General features: G+C 43.9%; 1 protein-coding gene across 7 annotated transcripts in view; it reads right to left on the reverse strand.

The window, feature by feature from the left end:
• Positions 1 to 20,221, reverse strand: part of FOXP1 (forkhead box P1) — a 378,956-nt gene that overhangs the window by 326,409 nt on the left and 32,326 nt on the right. For all 7 annotated transcript variants that reach the window (XR_009487903.1, XM_059856810.1, XM_059856811.1 and 4 more), the window contains exon 2: positions 7,384 to 7,511. The gene's annotated coding sequence lies outside the window, so the exon portion shown is untranslated. The remainder of the gene's footprint in view (positions 1 to 7,383; positions 7,512 to 20,221) is intronic.

Below are 20,221 nucleotides of genomic sequence, written 5' to 3' on the forward strand. Positions count from 1 at the left end.
GGAGTTTTCCCTAGCTGAAACACATGGAGAAAAACTTCAGGCTTCGACCCTAAAAAGGCATTGCCAAAAAAATATGTTAAACAAACATGACAGTGGATCATTAATATCCCAAAGATTCACTCCATGTGGGGAAAAAACAAGACTGGGAAGGAGGATGTTTTTTCAACAGTAAAATAATGGGCTTGGCGATGTCTTTTTTAATTGATAATTTTGTGTCTCTTGTTCAGCTGTAGCCACTTTTGCTCCGAGCAGTGGTGGCGGCAACTTTATTGGTTCCAGTAGAGCTCTGCTGAAAACAATAAGCATCAAGCTCCCCAGTGCCATCTGTCTTTCTGTGAGGGTCACATCCTGCTGCCCTGGAATCAAGGGGATATTGAATGCTTGGGAGCTGTCAAGAGCAGCCCCAGGCCCACGGCACCTCCTTTGCAACAAAAGGACCCCAAACACTTCAGATGCTCTGCCCTGAAATCCTGAACCAGACTTTAAAAAGCAAGGATGGATATTTTCCTAGAGCAAAGGTCTTCCTTTCATATATATCTATATCTGTATCTATCTCCTTGCTCAGACTTATCTATTACCTGGCTTGTGAGAACAAAATCCATAAAGGCTTGGCAGGGCAGGCTCTCGAAGTTGTTTGAAGACAGAACCACCACACCCCTGTCAAGAGGGAATTACTGCCCAGTTTTACAGTCAACTCTCCCCTCGACTGGCTGATGACAGAGCAGCCTCCCTCTAAGCTCAGCATCTGGGATTTTACAGCCTCTGTATATAAATGGGATTTTCATGACAAACAACTCTATATTCGGTTTCCCTGTGTATCTGAACGTGAGAACGATCTCTTAAGGCTCTGCTGGGAAGAAGTATTAATGAAGACAAAGAGCATTTCAGGCTGTTCCCCACTGGAGCATTGTCATGACAGTATAAAGACTTTGTCCTACACAAGTACTTTAAGTCCACATCCTCCTCCCCACGCAGCAATCCAGGACTCCCCTGAGTGCCTGACCCTCACAGCCCCCTCCTCAGCATCCCACCACCCAACCCCACCTGACGAGGACAGAATCTGCCATCAGCTCACAGAGCTTCCCCTGCTCTCTCATTTCACAAGGCCTCCCTGGAGAGATTTGCTTTTGTCTAAATATTATAAACCAGGGTAAGACAAAGACTTAATAAACCCTGTTGCCTTTCCCCTTTGCACAGTGTCTGTCTCCTCTCACCCAACCTCAGAGCTCATGCAAATGTCAGAGCCAGAACAGTTTCTGCATCTCCTCTGGTCGCCCCACAGTGAAACCAGCAAAGGTAAACAAACTACTGAAGTCTGGGTATTTTTATTTCAGATGGCATGTAAATCAGTGGATGAAAGCTGGGAATAAACTGGCAATATGAGGGCAGCTTATTTAAGTTTCCTCCCCCAGCTCAGTGTTCCCTCAATGTAATATAGCTGGCATAACCCTACACTAAGGAAAAAAAAAAAAAAGGAAAAACCCAAAGAGGTATAAATATTTTCTCCAAAGTCAAAGACTCTTCTTTCAAGGTGTTTGGCCTACTCTTACAGAAATAGAGATGCATTTTCCCTACCAAAGGCAAAATTTTCACCTGTAGGAAATCTAGAGGAGACCAGACACCACCTCAAGTGCTCAGGATGGGCACAGGTTTCATCGTGGGACACCCCAAGGAGGAGCCCACATACCATGAGTGCTTGGGATGGGCACAAGCTCCTCATGGGAGCAGCAGAACCTGGGATACAGAAGGTGCTCTCTTCCTGCTGTGCAGTATTACCTCTTCTCAAACAACAGCCAGAGCAAGAGCTTTCTCCAGGGACTCAAATCAGAAAATGACTGGTCCTGTGTAGAGCTGAAAGCCCCTGCAAATATGGGTTTTTAAGAGCAGGAGCTCCAGCTGCCACCTAACTGTCTGACCAGGGGGTGCCCCAAACCCACAAGCTCCTCACACCATTATCTCCTGGCAGAAAGGTGTTATGTGCTCCCACTCTTCCCCCTCTGCCTGGGTTTAAAGCTTTCTGGCTGCTGGTGAGGAAATGATTCTGCCTTGCTCTAACTTCCTCTCCATCACCTTTCTGTCTGTGAGGACTGGTGAGAGAATGTTTCCACTGCTCTTACACTTCCACATCATCCATTTCTGAGGCCCTTATAGGAAAAAAAAAAGCTGTCTCCCATCTCCTGCTGGTGATAGTTTTATCAGATAATAGCACGAAGCAGTTATGATCCTGTAAAGCTGTTACCAATACCCAGAGGTATCTGAATTGCAGCAGTGAGACAGATCATGCCTGCTGCATTCACCCACCAATGGGCAAAGCCTGAGCAGCATCTAAGGGACCTGTCTACTGAAGAGAATATCACTACTTCAACCTGCCATGAGCAGTTGTTTGGCTTCCCTGATTTTCTGCATTCACAGTGTATTTTTCTATATTTTATTTTAAGTTAAAACCTGCTGAAATTTGATAGCTCCAGACACAACAGTGCCAAGGAAAAGGAGCCTCTGGTCCCTGAGAGGGACCTCTTTCCATGCTGGCTTGACACATAAAATCTGCTCCTTCAATTATGTCTTCCCTCTTACCTAGACACGACGGTGTGAAAACATAATAAAAACTCTCAGAAAAGAAGTTCAAGGAAGCTGAGAAAGTATTTTTCAGATCTCATAAATACTTTAGTACCAAGAAAGCCACTTGCACAGCCCAGCTCTGCCCCTGTGCCATGTTGGCGACTGCAGGCACTCATGCCTTCCCATAGCATCTCAATCTCCATCAGCCCAAAAACTGCCCTGAGCAATAAAAACAAAGCTGCTGCCACAGAGAACTCCAGCTACAAGCCCCACTTTGCTCTGTTAGCACTCTGCATCCAGAGAGGTACAGGTGCTTTACAAGAGTTTTTGGCACACACACCTGCAAACTCACAACTTCACATGCCCCACAACATTTCTGCTGGTTCAAAATATCCCTGCAAGCATCTCAAGTATCAACAAGGAGATTTTAATTATCCCTTCACAACCTCTTCCAAGCCAGGGCAAAGCCCTACAGCTAAAAGCTCTGCCCAGGACTTTAAGTTTACCACCTTCCCAAAGCAAAATCTTTTCCTGTTATGTGATTTACTGGAATAATAGGTATTATTTGTATGATAAAACAGGTTACTTAAAAAACTGTCCCAAGAAATCATTATAGATGTAGAAAAGTCACTGCTTGCTCTATTGCCACAACAAAAATGCTCTATTTGTTTTTCTAAATATAAAGCACTGAAAAATACCACAGATTTGGTCAGGATAGAATTCTGCACTAAAGCCTTCATTTTAGGTGTGAGAAGATTTTTTTACTGGGAAGGCGTGAAATTCCCCCTTCTCCTGGTGAGAGAAATGCCCCCTGATGCCCCAGCCCCTCCAGGACACAGCCAAAGTCGAAATAATTTTCAAAACTAATATGTACACTGAGTAACATGGTTAACATCATCCAATGAATTTAGATCCACCTACACGGTATAAATATATCTAGATAAACTGTCACCTTCAGCAGAATTCATTAAAATAATGTTGTATCTTCCTTGTTAAATGTAATTTTTTTAATTGAAATTTAATCTTACTGCATTATTTGGTAGATTTTTAATTGACATTTGTAGTAATTAATTGGTAAGCATTACAGCTTTGTCTGAAGAATTTAAAACTAAATTTGACATCGAGATTGGCCAGCCACTGCTGTGAGGTGCCTGCTGGGAGCATTTCATCATCCTCCCAGCCCCTCCTGCTGATCAGAGGTGGGAGATGATGGTCTCTTTCTTACAGTCATGAATTACATTACTAATGTATTCCATTACCACCACGCAAATGTCATGTTAATTCCTGATCATCATCAAGTCATACAATGGTTTCCACGCTGGCACCCAGCCAATTAGCGGTGTGGAAAAATATTCCGCCAATTATATAACTTGAATTAGGTTAAGGACTCAAGAGAAAGCAAAATAAATGCTTTGAAAATACTTCTGAGATAAAATGTAAGTTGACACTGTCTTCATGTGCTATAGCCGATGTTATACAATCTGATAGGCAGCTGCCAACATTCATAACTGTTTATTAAATCTAGCCTCTCTTTATGGTGGCAGCTAAGATCTGTATTTTTACCAATATTAGGTTCATTGTGTTATGAAAAAAGACCAAAATACTTAGGAGCATTCACACCAGCTTATAAAACTTACATTATGTACTTTATTAAATTGTTAAAATTACTTCTTCTCTCCTCCCCCTGCCACTGAGAAAGTTCCACAGACAGAAAAGTTTTAGAAAAACAAAGTCTTTCTGGAGCCACTGATGCCACAAGGAGCAAGAGACATCCTGCAGGACACAAGTGACATCTCAGGGCTGCTGCCACCTCTCCCTCTGAGCAATGCTGCCAGGGGATGCCAGGCTGGGCTTCTGGAGCTCCCCCCACCCCACTGACACCAATCTGGGTTAGCACAATCTAGGGGAACCCACCCCTGCTCCATGGACAAACCCCTCTGGCTCCTGCTTCCTGGGTATCACCAGAAGGGCAAATCCAGCCCTGTTTGTAACCAGGAACCAGAGGGGAGGACTGAGGGAGGAGAGGGGCCCTGCTAGGAAAGGTGCCCACAATCCATGTGGGCAGGGCAGGGACACAGCAGATCCCTGATGTGCTGTCTGCTCGGTGTTCAGCGCCGCCGGCAGCACCACCAGGCTTTTAGTACCACCCCATTATTTTGATTTGTTCCGTTCTTAACTCAATTTATCCTACAAGCATGGTTATCTCCAATTTAAAAACGTACACAGCACCAGCTCCTCAACTTTAAAAATTCATAACTACGAGCAATTTGTTAAAACCTCTTACTGTATCTTTCTCTCTTATTTTCCGAGGTGCTGCCATGAGGCAATTCGCTCTTCTGGCTGCTTACCCCAGATGACCTTTGCCTGCCATAAAATGGTATACAACTAAACTCTCTGCTTTAAATAAAACCCTTGCCTCTTCGAAAGGCCCTACGTATTCAGTCTACACAATCAGCAGAAACCACATTTGGCGACTCAATAAGCTGGAAACCTTTAAGGCGTGCACGGCGGTGAATGAATTCCTGACATCACCAGGGACACTTGAGTGGGGAACAAGAGAGACGGCCGAGAAGTGGCTCTTGCTGCAGCTGGAGAAAGGATCACTCCTTTAAGCTGAACTCTCAAGGAAAACGAGAACAAAAACTGAATTAGCTCGACACGTACCCTCTGCAGTCAGCACATTGCTAGGCAACTTACCATCTCTTGATAGAATTATGGTGGAGGGCTGGTCGTACATCAGGGTTAAGATGAACACAAGCACCAGTTTGGGCCAACTGCTCCTTTCCAGTGGGAATGCTCAATGCTTGGTCATTTGGTATTATTATTCTGCAATATTTCCTAGGCACCTAGAGAGTCTAATGCATTCAGAAGGTATTTTAAAGCTATTATGTGACATGAAAATTTTAAGATAACTGGAAGTAAGTGAATTTTAGGAGGAGTAGCGCGAGTCTTTTTCTTTGTTCAAGCCAGCATTTGGAGGGAGTTAACAATCCTTCTTCTCATTGCTTTTATTTTTTAATAGTGAAGGTATCCAGAGGGCACGTCACTTCAACTCTTTGTCTTTACTTCAGATGCTGACTGGCCAATGCTCCACACCTCCATAATTCAACCTGGTATTTCAAGTGGATGCTTTGAAACACTCTGGTCCTTCTGTCTGCCACCCTGAGACCAGACACAAAGTGCCACTACAAGCAGTGCCATGGGGCTGTCACAGCACCCAGTGATGGCACACTTCACCCATGCCAGCCTTAGAAGGGCCTCCATCCTTAACAATACCTGGGTGTTGAGATTCTGACCCCAGGCATTATTTACATTTACTAAAGAGGCATTAAGCAAATGTGCTTTAAATCGAGGCATGTACCTTGCATATAACCCCACGTTTCCCATGCATACTTTATAGGCACAAAGAAATAATTAATTACCTAACCACCGTGATTAAAATCAATTGATTCATATGCAACAGAGCAGTGAGAAATTTTTGCATGACTGGAGAAGTCTGGAATTGGTCCCCATTTGGGGATCTCAGTCGTATCAGTGAGGCTGGTAATTCAGACATGAAGGAAATGGTAAGAATCCCTCTCCTCTATGCACACTTTGAGCTGCCATATGGGTTTATTCAACTGTTTACTATACCAGTCGGTGAAAACTGAGCAGCTATTATAATCTTTGCTAAATGACATGGTAATTATGCTACCTCTGGAAAAAAAAATAAAAAATGGAAACAGAAAAAAAAAAATCACAATTCACTGATGTATGAATTTCTCAGGTTTTATAATCTTTGAATTGAAATGCATTTTCAAACACACAGAGGGATATTTAATATATAATAGAAACCTGAATTTATTTAAAAAAACAATTGGTGCTCCCAATTCCTACACAATTTAATTATGCAGATTTCCTGGGTTTGAAAGATTTCTTACACAGACTTCCCAGTTTCTCTGCAGAATGAGATGATTCTTGTTTTCCCAAACTAGTATTGCCCCTCCTCTCACCCCAGTTATAAAGAGAAGCAATCAGGAGGAGGCAGGTCAGAGGAGTGGGCATGGAAAGCTCCCCATGCCAGGTTCCTGGGGGATGGGGACAGCTGGAAAAGGCACAGCTACCTTTTGCATGGCACAGAAGGGACCATGGGTTCTTGGGGGTAACCCCACCAGGAAAGGCAACTGCCCCTTAACAGAGGAGGGGGTCTCACTCCAGCATCCTCCTGAGCTTGATCTAAACAGGCTGTTGAAGGCTTTGTCCCCGTGTCCCCCAGGCTGGGCAGCAGCACCAAGGTGAAGCACACGCTGCAGGACAGCTCTCCTGTGTACCAGTGACACCATTTTGTCACTGGGATGCAAGTGCAGCAAATGCTGGAGCTAATTATCTGTTGGCAATGGCTCCTTTGAGAACCCACCATGTGACACATGATGGCAAGGAGACCTCTCCATATCCATATTTCATCACTACATGAATTGCCCACAGAAGCTTGGTTTAGTTTCTGTCTGTCTGCAAGGCTTCAGTTTTGGGCAGTAGCTCTGCCTGCATGACTGAACTCCAGTTTCACCACCAAAGCCCTTACAGTTCACAGAATTCAGGGGGATGAAGAGAAGAAAGAAAGAAAAAGAGTATTTTTTCTGTATAGGTAATATTTGATGTTTCTGCTATTTCATGCCAATGAAGGTTGCTTTGGGCTTTTTTAAGAACAGTGGTGACTGGCCTGTAAACACAGACAGTACAACCCCCTCCCACCTTATTAAAAAGGGAAGAAAAAGAACTGAGGGAAAGATAATTGGTAAGAAAGAATAAGTGAGAGTTATTGCAAACTCAGCCTTGACAACTCACCAGTTTTACTTGCAGGCATCACACATATCCATTCATGACTCAGGGCAAATACAGGAAAGGATTGGAACCCTTCTCATGGCAAATGTGTCTGGAAGCCGGAGTCACTCAGAAAAAATGTTCTCAGGAGACTGCAAGACAAAAACATGTTTTAAAACTTCACTCAGTTAGAATCATATCAAAGCCTATCGTTTTCCTTTGAAAGTAAAAGGTGGTTATAAATGCTGGAGCTGGGGGGAGCATTACAGAAGCATGTCTGTGTATCAAACTATCACACAGCAGACTCTATTTGGCTTTAAATAAAACCAAAACTTACAATATTAAGAAAGGTTTTTAGAGACAAATGCTTATTTCACATTTGCAACGTGCTCCTCCGACAGGAGAGCTTATGTTCCTTCTAAATACCAAAATGTGTCACCATCCAAATCCACATTCTGCCTGAAAACATTGTACTGAGCACAAAATCCAGATACTTTAACCTACTTTGCATTATCAAAATATAACACTCTCTGAATTTCTGAACTATTTACTCTCTGTCTTCACTCACTGCATCCTGATTAAACCTTAATAAAATGTAGAACCTCTTGTTAGCATTAATCTTTCCTCTGAGATAAGGAAAAACACATATAAAAACTATTTGATGTTCAGGCTGGAAAGGCAAAACTTGCAAACATCAGTTAAGAAATACCAATTAGTATGTTTTTTTCCCCAGCTATTAGTAACACAGATTGAGCTTAAGCTTAGCTCAGAGGAAGCTGCTCCCTGTACAAATGAAACACCCATTTTACTAATAAGGGTATTTTAAAATAAGATGTATAATATCTTCACTGATACAGTATCTGCACTGACTAACAATTCATACTCAGAAATACAACCAAAGGTGTTCCCAGGGCTGTTCTGCATCACATCTATGAAACCACATGGGATTTAAACAGCAGCTCTGGTGCCTGCCCAAACTGGGGAAGGGCACACTGTGCCCGAATGAATGCACCAACACCTGGGAGAGCCTCTGCTCCAAGGACCTCTGCACGACAGGGACCTGAGCATAAACCCCAGGGGACAAAGCCAACTGTGCAATGGAGAAAAACACCCTGAAACACTCGAAAAAGAAAAATCATGAAAGCAAAAATCACCTTTGGTGCTTCTGAGCCCTTCAATCCTCAGTCCTTATCCTCAACAGCATCCCCAAGGCAGTGGCTGCTCCCAGCCTTCCCATACCCCCCAACACTCTGACAGGGACAGGTACTGCTGGCCCCAAATTAACCTCATGGAGTTAATTATTTTGGCAGTCCACTGCAGCCTTCCTGAGGAACATCTGGAAGCTTCTGTCTTAGCAACAACTGCATGAAATTTTGTAAGACAAAATCCAGGTACTCCTCTGGCCCTGGGGCTTTCTCCCATTCTTTGCTGAATGCGCAACGGCTCAAAGATCACAAGGGTTCAGAAATCTAAATATAGGGCCTATGTGACCCTATTACAAAACTGTGCTACACAATAAAAATAGATCCAAAAGGGGTTTTTAAACAGCATTTATGCTAAAAACGACTTCTTTCTTGGAGACTCTGCAATACCTGCAAACCAAAAGTGACCTGCATCTTGCACTGGTTGTATTTTATTCATGAGGGGCAGAGCACTTGAGAGAAGCAACAGAGCAGTGTCAGAAACACACATCTGAGCCTTGCTTTATTGCTGTGCTTGATGACAGATATGCAGATGGGTTTGCAGCTGAGCAGAAAGCTGCATCTACATATGTTGGGACAAGATTTCTCTAGCTGACCTGCTGCACCACAGAATTCAACTAATCTTTATCCATGACACATCTGTAGGGCAGGAAAGTATCATTAGCCCTTTTTAGAAGATGAGGAATCGAGGCTCATTTTAGATACTGCTTGCCAAAAAAATTAATGTTCAAGGCTTCTGCAGCAAAATTATTGTCTAAATAATATATGTGGTCTGCAGAACATGAGGGTTACAGTGTACAGAAGCACTGTCCTCACCTGCAGATCCCTCCTCACATCCCTCCTCACAACATAAGGAATATCTTGGCATCCTTGTGCCAGCAAGCAGATTTGGAAGCTGAGGGAGCTCCTACCTGAGGAATAAGAAGCAGTACAGGGAGGAGGCAAAGACATTCCATGCAGCTTGCCCTGAACTCTGACAGTACACCTGGAAAAACTGATGCTTCTTACGCCATCAAAAACTGACCTCACTCCACAAAACATTTCTTCAGCCAGTTTTCCCAAGGGAACAAAGCCTACATGATCACCATGTACTTTCTGCACCCAGCCCCACCTGCATCTTTTGAATCCCTTGGATTAACGGGAGCAGAGAGCTCCCAAAGACACGAGTTCTCACGGCATGAACTCCAGGGCTTGCCCCACTGGTGGCCTCCAAACCCATGGATCGGCCGTCTCCGAGAGCCAGCTGGCTCCAGGCACTGCTCCAGGCTGAGCCCAGCACAGCAGCTGCCTGCCAGGAGGGAGCCCAGCACAGCCCAGGGGCACACAGCCAGCTCGGGCACCTCCATGGACCTCAGTGCTGGAGAACCTGGAGAAACAAGCCACACTGCTGGGGGGGAGGGTGGAGGAGCGAGAGGAACAGATTATAGATCGGTTCTGATAAACTCAAGCCTTTAATGATCTGCCCACACACTCGAGTTCGATCTGGCATTGACAAATTGAAGCTTTTAATGATGTGCCCACACATTTGAGTTGGCCACTCCTCTTCCACAACTTTCACAAAAATAGCACTCTGGGTTAAAGACACAGAAACTCTAATACTGCTGCAACATGAGCAAAACCCTTGATCAATTTTTGGCAAACCTTCCCCAAAAGATTTTTTGACAGGGCCTCCAATACAGCCCTCTAACACAAACCTTCTGCACTGCCCTGCTCCCATACAGATTCTTCGAAGGCACCAGCTCGATAAGGGGCAATGAGATGCAGCAGCTTTAACATAACTGAAGTACAAAGTCAATCAAACCTTGAAACAGGAATCTGGGCTTCATTAATTCCAGCAATCACAACGTTTTTATTATCACTGTATTAATCAGAATAGGAAACCTATTAATCTGCCCCCAACAAAAATTAATCTTTGTAATATTGAGCAGATTTGAAAGACAAGTTTTAATATTTCACTATTTAAATCTCAAAGGCAGTGGCACACAGCTCAGACAATCGGGCAGATCACTGTGGACTTCATCTCATCAGCATGAGGTCCCTCACCTTTTCCTCTCTCTGTGCATCTCCACCCTGGGGTCCAGCTGCTCCTGGGGCTTTTGAAGGAACCCAGAGCATCATTTCTACATTAAACTCCAAAACTGGCTGCACTGAAGTTCCTGATGCACTGAAGAGTTTATGTTGTAGAGGAACAGCACCACAGCCAGCAGTGCCTGGGTGGCACAGGCTGGAAGTGTCACCCATGCCAAGGGCTGCCTAGGTGTGAGGGAGCTCTGCAAAGGGCAGGACACACCTGAGAGGCAGCAGAGGCATCCCTGTGTGCACAGGGGAATGAGAAGAGGTGCAGGGAGAAAACAGCAAGTGGCTGCAAAACAAGAAAGTATATCTGAAATTTCCATGCTCCACTGGAGCGAGTCAGGGACTGCTACACAGATCTGGCCAGGTGACCTGAACCAACCCCCCCCAAAGCTGCAAAACATCCCCCCAACACCTCAAGGGCCATCAGAACAGAGCCCAGCTTAAAGGAGAAAACAGATGGCAGAGAAAAAGTCTTTACAAAATGATGGCAAGGAGCAGGACGAGTCAGAAAGGGGCTGAGGAAATAAAGAGAAATGACAAATGTGACTGAAAAAGGAGGAGGACTATCCCAAGCATCTCCAGATAGCCATGCCCTGCCTGAGGAGGGTGACATGAATGAGCACATGGCTGCAGTTCCTTTTGTGCTCTTCCATCATCATCCTGCTGTGGCAATGGCTGATGAACAGGTTATTTTGCTACTTGGCCAAATTTTCATTAGAGCAGCTTTCACCAACACATGAATACATCCACAAATGCATTGACACACACCTCGGGACTGTATCTGGCACAACCCAGGCCTGATCAAAGGCAGAATTTCCATCATCTCACACACGACTCATGTCAGGCTGTTTACTGACTGCACTGGAACCACAGAACCCTGTTTTAGCTAATGATTTCTCAAAGCCATGTTGCACAAAAGAAAACAGGTTCAACTTGTACATCAGTGCCTAAGAGACTGCTCCAAAACAGACAACTGTATGAAAAGTTGTGCCCATGTATACATATATACAAAACTGTTTTTAAGTGACTGTTTTAAATTAGAATAAATCTGTGTTCCACCAATTAAGCTTTGAATGCACGGCTGATATCTCTCGCTATTTTAAACAAGCGGCATAATAAACGCAAAAATTCAAATATTTTAGAGAAAATACTTGGAGAGTTGAGACATTAATTTTGCCATATACAATCTGTTTCACAGGGATTTAAAAAGCTTTATTGCCACCCTGGGTACATTGGAATAAAGATGAAACACCATCCTTTCCTATTTACATATTAAAAAATACGTGCCTTCTTGATACAGATTACCAGGCTTGCTGATACATGACTCTGTTAAAAACAGCCTGTCTAGAAAACCTAAAACCCGAAACTAGAAGTGTCCTTGCACTCTAACAGGTTCCAAATGGAAATAAAATGTACTGCTGGCTTGTTTACCCTCCCCTCTGGCGAGTGTCCTGGGGGAGGGAGGCCAGAGGAGCTACCCAGGGCTCTGCCTAACCACGGAGCTGTTTATAAGCCACCAGAACCAGCAGCAAAATAAAGGGAGTAAGATCAAACAGGAAAACCTTGGGATCTCAGGATGTCTACATCCAGGTGGGGGGGGGGGGGGGGGGGGGAAGAAAAAAAAAAAAAAGAGAAAAGAAACGACAACAACTAAAAAAAAAAAAAAAAACAACTACCAAAATCCAATCAAACAAAATATACTCCCCCAAAAAACTCCAAACATTCTTATTCGTATTTCTACCTAATACATTTTGATTGCAGCTTGAGATGATCAGCTAAAATGTTTCAATACAGACAATTTTTTCTCCAAAATAAATAACCTTGTTCCTTTTCCCCCCTGTTTTCCTCTTGCCTCCCCCCCTTTAAATAAACTGCATTAGAAACACATGTCCAAAGCATCCCTAAAAAGACCACAAAGTCTGCTTGCAAGGGGAACCTCATTGCACCAAGTGGTAACATTTGTTCTCCCCTTTCAGCTGGGATCCACCTCAACTTTTTGATGTTGGTTGGAGCTTTTATTTGCAAATAGAGCAGAGCTGCCTGGGATGGAGGGCTCCTCTGGAGCATGCCATGTGGTCTGCACAGATGTTCCTTTTATTCCTGTGTCCCACAAGGCTCTGAGGCTCGCCGGTGTTAAACAGATTACGCAAGTAGAACACTTGATTTTGCATGTCCCCCTTTTTTTCCAACAGTTGTCTAATTTACTCAACTCATTCTGCCCCCTCCTTGTCCCTCACAATCACTATAGAAAACACAGAAAAATGCAGCTGAAGCAAGGAAGTTTTTCCTCCAGGAGCGGAATATACAGGAATGCTCAGCATCCGCAAGCAAGGCAGAAATGCAGAAGAACAAAACTTATTGGGACAGTAAAGTAACCAGCTCATTAGTCAGGCTGTGCTAAAGACAGACACTTCATTATATCCCAGCAGCACCAGTCGCTACAAGTAGCATAATCTCTCACCCTTATTTATATGTCCAAATGAGAAGTGAACTTTTTCCAAAAAAAAAAAAAAGAAAAAAGAAAAAAAAAAAAAAACAACACCAATTATGGGTGCTAAGCATTCGAAAATCCTTGAAAATCTGGCCTTCAACTCAGTCACAAAGAAGGGGCTTAATTTCCCGGCTGTCAGGCATCCCAATCAACAACTGAAGTCAATGGGATCTACACAGCACCTTATTAAAAAAAAAAAACCAACAGAGCCTAAGAGGCCCATTAAGGAACTACAGCTACAGGGAGAGAACCTCACTGCTGAACCCAGCAGTAATACACAGCTTTGTGCACCAGCCACTTCGCTCTCATGCTTAATTTGATTAATCATTTTGGTATTATCCCCAATTAGAAAAGTGTCTAACAAGAAAAAAAATCAATTAAAAAAAAAAAAGCTTAAGCCTAAGGAACGGCAGCTACTGAACACGCAACTACTTGGGACTTCTGGCATTTACCAAGGATACAAAATTGAAACTAAAAATTGCGGACAAATACAAAGGCATTGGTGTTTCATCCAGACTGCGGATTATGAATTTTTTTTTTTTTTAATAAACTGAAACCGAATTCCAGATGTTGAAAGTTGGGAAGTAAAAACTGCTCTAGCTGTAAAAACACAGAAAGGTGAGACAAAAAATTCTGCTGAAATATAATGAATCTTAGGGATGAAAGGAAAGCCCATGCACCCCCTCCCCAGGAGAGGGCTGGGACAGGGATTTTTGTACTCTGTGTGCCAAGCCAGGTAGTGGCACAGGGGTTTGCCCTGAGTTTCCTTTTAATAATGGACAGAGTAGAGCAGGAATCCCCAGGAACTCCTGCAGCAGAAAGGGGAACAAACCTCCCCCAAAGATCCGCACGGGACCTCCTGGCACCCAGACTTGGCTCCCTGCAGCCCACAGGTGGCACCTGGCAACTCCACCTGTGCAGCAACACCAGGGCAGGGGGCACTTGTGGATGCCATGGACACAAATTAGCACATCCCAAAAAGACACACAAACCCACCTTTTCTTCCACCAGAGTCCAAATCACCCCTGACACAGCAGAGCCACATCTGAGGCTCCGCAGTCCCTTCAGCATCCAAATACAATCCAAATTTGGACCCGCATGACTAGTTCTCGGTTTATTTTATGGGCTTGATCACCACCAACACTCAGGGATTTTGAAAGCAGAATTCAAGGCAGTAATTTGAGATCACTGGTTTCGCCTCTGTTTGTTTCCACCACAGCATCCACAAAGCTACAGATGAACACAGAACATTTAAAGTATCCCACAGCATCCCACCAACTCCTTCCCAGAAGTGACTGAGTCTCACCCTAAAATTCAGGAACAGCAGCAAATGTTTGGATTCTGATAAGAAGGGGAATATTCATCAGCATACTTCACAAGTGATGCAGTCACAACTTGCAAACTTAGTCACAGAAATATGACTGAACTTGTCTGCTACCACACAACAAAGTACCGTCTAGTGGTTAAAATCGGAGGACATGATTCAGGAATGCAAGCCTTTTCAAAGAAGAACTAAAACACATGATTAAGTGCTGCTGAAGTCAATAGGCTGATTCAGAGACCAACTTCTGGAGCGATGGATAATACTCCCCACATTGCCATATGGCTCTCAGTCAAACTTCCTAGAAGCATTTGCTAATACCAGGTTCCACCACAGCTTTTGGGAGGCCTGCTTTCCTTTTGCCCTCCCCCCCCCCCCCTTCTTTTTTTAAAACCTATGTCTGGGATAATTTTCACCCACTCTGAAGATCTTCCAGGCTCTCACTGACTGAGAGAGAATGTGCCATGATTACTGCAGGGTGGTGAAGATTCATGCAACAACTAATAATCTCAAATGCAAAGTTATCTATATATATAAATGAATTCAAGAACGTATTATATAAATATATGCTATATAAAATAATAAATGCAAATCTGTTATAATCCAAAGGCACTTTTTGTGGTGTTTAGTGGAAGGCACGCAAGCCTGTTACAGTGATGAAATCCAGCACAAGCATCTTGGCCAGCTGAGGGATCTTTACAAACAATCCTAGTCCCACCTCAGAACCCCCGAACCCGCTTCCTTTACGACTTGCAAATATTTCATTTCTCTTGCCAGCTCCCCGCTCACTGCTCCACTGAAATGTTCTGGGGCAGGTCTGCTGTTCTGCTAATATATTGTGCACAGACAGCAGCCCCTTGTCACAGCTTCCTGCAGGGTGGTGACACCAGCACAGCCACCACGTCCAACCCCACCAGAGGGTCCCCCAATTTCCTGGGAACGCCATCCAACAGCACCTCCTGCTCCCCAGCCTTCCCCAATCCTGCCAACACAAATACACAGCAAACCAAACCTTCTAGCAGGATAAATGGCTACCCAGCAGTGCTCAAGCTACATTTACAGCAACTCAGTTGCAGTTTGTATTTCTATTTATGGGATGGGAAATGAAGGGGAAGACCACTGGCAGAGCCGCCGACTGACTTTCATGCCTTCCCCCATGCACATGATTGAAATAATCCACTAATTTTGCACGTTTCCTAATCCTTGAAAAGGTTGAAAACTTACTCTTTACCTTTAGTCACAGAAAAGAAGAAAGAAAACAAAGGCCAAGGAATTCTAGCTGGCTTTTTGAAACACTTTGCAGATAAGGCGTAACATCATTTTTAAGCAGTTTGAAAACACCCTGTTACTGCCTACAATTAAATAAATGTAATCACAGCCTAAGCTGGCCCTCCCGGCCATCTGTCTTTAAGGCAATGGGGAAAGAAGAGGCGCTACAACGTGCAGTACTTTTTCTGGCTTTTAAAGTGTTTCTCCTTATTCAATATCTAAATTAAATCAAATGGAGTATACTAAGTAAGCCCATAAGACACAGCGCATGATGCAAGAGTCTTAAAATCCTTATCTACTGAGCACTCCAGCTTAAAGGCTGATGTTTTATGTTCCCCTGCAGCGCACGGGGATCCTGCTGGCTTGGCCAGACTAGGAAAATAAGCTTCCAATGACCAAATGCAACTGCAACTTGAAAAGTAGGAACCAAACCAGACACAACAAACCACAGAGCAGCCGCCCCAGCCCGGCCTGGGCTGCCCCAGCACTGCCATTCCCTCCAGTGACCGGCTTCACCGTCCCAGGGCTGCTGATAAGATGCTTGGGAGCCCAAACCCGTGAGTGGGGCTGGTAATCACGAGGTTTTCAGCCCGGGATGCTCAGGATGAGCAAGGCAGGAAGCCGGCGTGCGCTGGCGGAGGCGCAGATGCACGGAGCTGTGCAAAGCTGCCGAATTCCAAAGTTATGAATTCCCCGAGTTTAAGCGATTCTAAAAACGCCCCTGAGCCAAAATCCACAGTCCTGTCTGGATGCTCTCCCTGCAGGTCCTGGGGCAGGGGAACCCACCCCACCACACACCCAGAGGCAGGACATTTTGGGTCATTTTCTGTCCCTGAGCATCCTGCAGACAGCTCACAGGACAGTCATTCCCTGGTGCTGTTTCATCTTTATTCCAGTGTACCCAGGGCGGCAATAATGCTTTTTAAATCCCTGTGAAACAGATTGTATATGAGAAAATTAATGTCTAAATTAATGTCTCAACCCTCCAAGTATTTTCTCTGAAATATTTCATTTTTTGTGTTTATTATGCCGCTTGTTTAAAATAGTGAGCAGTATCAGCTGTGCATTCAAAGCTTAATTGGTGGAACAGAGATTTATTCTAATTTAGAACAGCCACTTAAAAAGAGTTTGCACAACTTTTCCTGACCTCATTGATCCTGGAAAAGAAATGGGTGTTCCTCCAGGCTCATGCATCTGAATCTGTCTCCCATGGCAGAAGCAGGGAGCACCAAGTACTGCAGGTCCTATAAATACCAACTTCCAGTAAAATGGAAATGAAACCAGAGTTCAAGTCAAACTCCACCATCTATCCTCCAAGTTTGTACATTTCTCTCCTGAAAGCATGTCATCAAAGCATAACTACATGTGAGACATCATTTTACCCGTCCAATAAAAGGAACATTTATCACAAATAAGAGTTAAGCAGCTCAAATATTAAAATGGGAATAAAACTATTGCTGATATCAATGGTATAAATTAATACTAGGAGTTGATTAAGTCCAGCTGTACTCTTAGACTTTTGTTCTATGACTTTTTCACTACATTTGTATTACAAAATAATATAATTTATTTAAGTCCTTAGCTCTACCAGATCAATCACTTTAGGTTTTATTGTTAACTCATCTGCCCCACATTTGGCACACCTGCCCACAGAAACAAACCACACATTGTACCTTATTTCCTCCACAGAAAAGCTCTGTAACTTCCACCCCATCTACTAAGTATGTTTAGAGATCAAACTTCAGATCTCTTCCTTTGGGCTTTTTTCCCCCCCTTGTTACATTTCAATTTGTAAGTGCCAGAAAACAGTTTCAAAAATGAAAAAATAAAAAAAAACAAAAACAAAAATAAAACCAGCACGAAGCCAACACTTTCTGAGCAGAAAAAAATGCAGAAATTGTATTTCCTCTGGACCAGACAATGCAGCTTGAAAAGGAAGAAAGGGAGAGAAAAAGAGAGCGAGCCAGTTCATGCTGCAGAGCAGCCTCTGGGCTGGAGCTGTGACGACAGCACTGGGACATCAAATCCACCCAGCATTCCAATAATGCACAGCAAAGCACTGCCACGGCCCAGCCAACCCAGGGGCATCCCAACCCTATGGACAGAATGCATCTCTTTGTGATGAGGGATAAGCTGAATTTAAAACCATGGTGGTTGTTTTTTAAATCTTCTAAAATCAACAGGAACTTGGCGTGCAGCTCTCCAGCAGCACTTGGAAAAATTGAGTTCACAGCACCGAGGGCACAGGGGGGAAGCCTGGCCTTAGCCAACATCCTTTGGCATGAAGAGATTGCCTGACATCAGCAGAAAGGATCAAACCACGCTCTGAGAAGTTCCTTGGAGACGCAATATAAAAAAAAACCCAAGTAATATTAAAATAATAGTGACTGATTCACACTAATAAGGGCTAAGGATGACAGAGAGGGAGGGAAAAAAGGAAAAAAAAAGAAAAGAGACACCAGCCTGCAGCAGTGGTCCAAAAAAAAAGTAATTTCAGGGCCCAAACCAACGGAATTTTTTAAAAATTAAAACAATTTGATAAAACACACCACTACAAGCCCACCCAAAGCAGCAAGAAGCCATTTTTACCATTTCAATCAAATACAAAACTGATATACTAACTTAAAGGATCAAGGCCAAATAAGATATATGGGACCGCAGTCTTAATGCCAAGTTTTACCCGTGTGAGTTCAGTTATAAATGCTTGGAAAATGTGATTCCCTAACTTAAAAATAGCAGCTGTAGCACTCAAAGGTACTCCAGTAATTACTGGAATGCTCGCTGAAAAACTAGACAGAAGCTAACATCTTACTTACATTAAATACACATTCACCACAAATTAAAAGAGCCACAGAAAAGGAAAAAAAAAAGGAAGAAAAAATAACAAAACCAGAAAACAATCAGGCGGGCAGATGTTCAAAAAAAGAAGGGGAAAAATGACAAGAGAGGGCCAGATGCTCATTTCTGCTGGTTGTCACAGTGTAATGAAGGTACCCCACACCACCAGCCTGGCCAAGCCACCGGAGCTCAACAGCCAAAGGGAGTCAGATTGTCACCTCTACATCTGTAAGTGGTAATTTCATCCCAGATACTGCAATAACACACTGCCTTAAAATCTCTGAAATGCTGCCTAGTCATCTGAGACAGGAGTAAAACAAGCAGCAACGCCAAGTGGAGTTGTCTGCTACTGCCTGAGGGACTCCTGGGTTTAGCAGCCGGGCTGGCATAAGGATTGTATTATCGAGGAGTGCCCTGCACTGCTTTATTAAGTGCCAGTGAAGTGTCTATTGCATTCAGCGCCTGGGAAATACGGCGAGAAACGCCAACCACCAACCACCAAACTACAAATTAAGCTACTTGACCAACGTGCGCTCATTATCAGCCGCTGGCCCCTGGAAATAAACCGCTCTGGAAGCAAGGGGCCGCTGAGGTGAGCAGAGATGGGGAGATGGGGGGAGAACCTCTCTGCAGTGAACAGAGAGCCCCAGGACACGCTGGTAGGAGCAGCCAGTCCACACCCAGGCTTTGGAAGGAGGTACCCGACGAGAAGTTATCTGCAAAATGTGCATCACACTCTCCTGGCTCTCTTCACACCTCCCCCTTCGCATCCCCACTCCCATGCACCTTCGCGTCTATTCCCACACTTCTCTCGCTACCCACATCCTGAACATATTTATGTTGTAAACATCCATTTGGAAGTACTTGGTGAGCCTGTGGCACACTGAAGGATGCTGCTCTGAGCTTCAGGAGGCAGCTGCCTCACCATGACCCCTCTCTCCCTCTCCCAGCTGCACAGGAGGGGAAAGAATTACTTGGCCCTCACACTTATCTTTTATCCACTCAGGATCCAGATTATTGCCTAATAAAACTTCACAGCAAAGCTATTAAAAATTAAAGGGATATCTCCCTTCCTACATAATGATTTGTCACAAGCCAGACCTAAATCAGGATTGATGAGGTTCATGGTGCCTTCCTTCTTTTTTTTTTTTTAATTTGGCAGAATTTCCTGATTTTTTTTTTCCAGCCCTTCTCACTCCTTACTGACACAAAATTTCTCCTTCAGTGCTCCAGACCTTACTTCTTCATCAAGATGAAGTAAAAGGCAAAAGGCAGCTGAGCCAGCAGAAATGTTCCCGCTGTCCTTCAGGAAACAGAGAGGAGTCCAAGTAGTTGGTATGATTCAGAACTAGTGGTAGAAAAAGGACAAACCAGATTACAGCAACAGAGGACTCCATCCAAAACCTGCATCCAAAGAGACTCCTGCTAACATATGGTGGAAATGTGACTTTTTGCAAATATCCTCCGCAGAAGCCAATTCCTCTCCTCCACCCAAGCCACATCCAATAGCTCTAGTAGAGCGAGCTGTTACTTACACATATTAGTCAGGATAGGCATCAGCCACGATACCAATTTTAATCCATCTAGCTAATGAGGAATCTGCCATCTAGTTAACGTGCTCAGACCCTCCAGAGAAATTAAAATCCACCTATTCAGGCTCCTCTC

The sequence above is a fragment of the Haemorhous mexicanus genome, chromosome 11 (assembly GCF_027477595.1).
Source record: "Haemorhous mexicanus isolate bHaeMex1 chromosome 11, bHaeMex1.pri, whole genome shotgun sequence".
NCBI lineage: Eukaryota > Metazoa > Chordata > Aves > Passeriformes > Fringillidae > Haemorhous > Haemorhous mexicanus.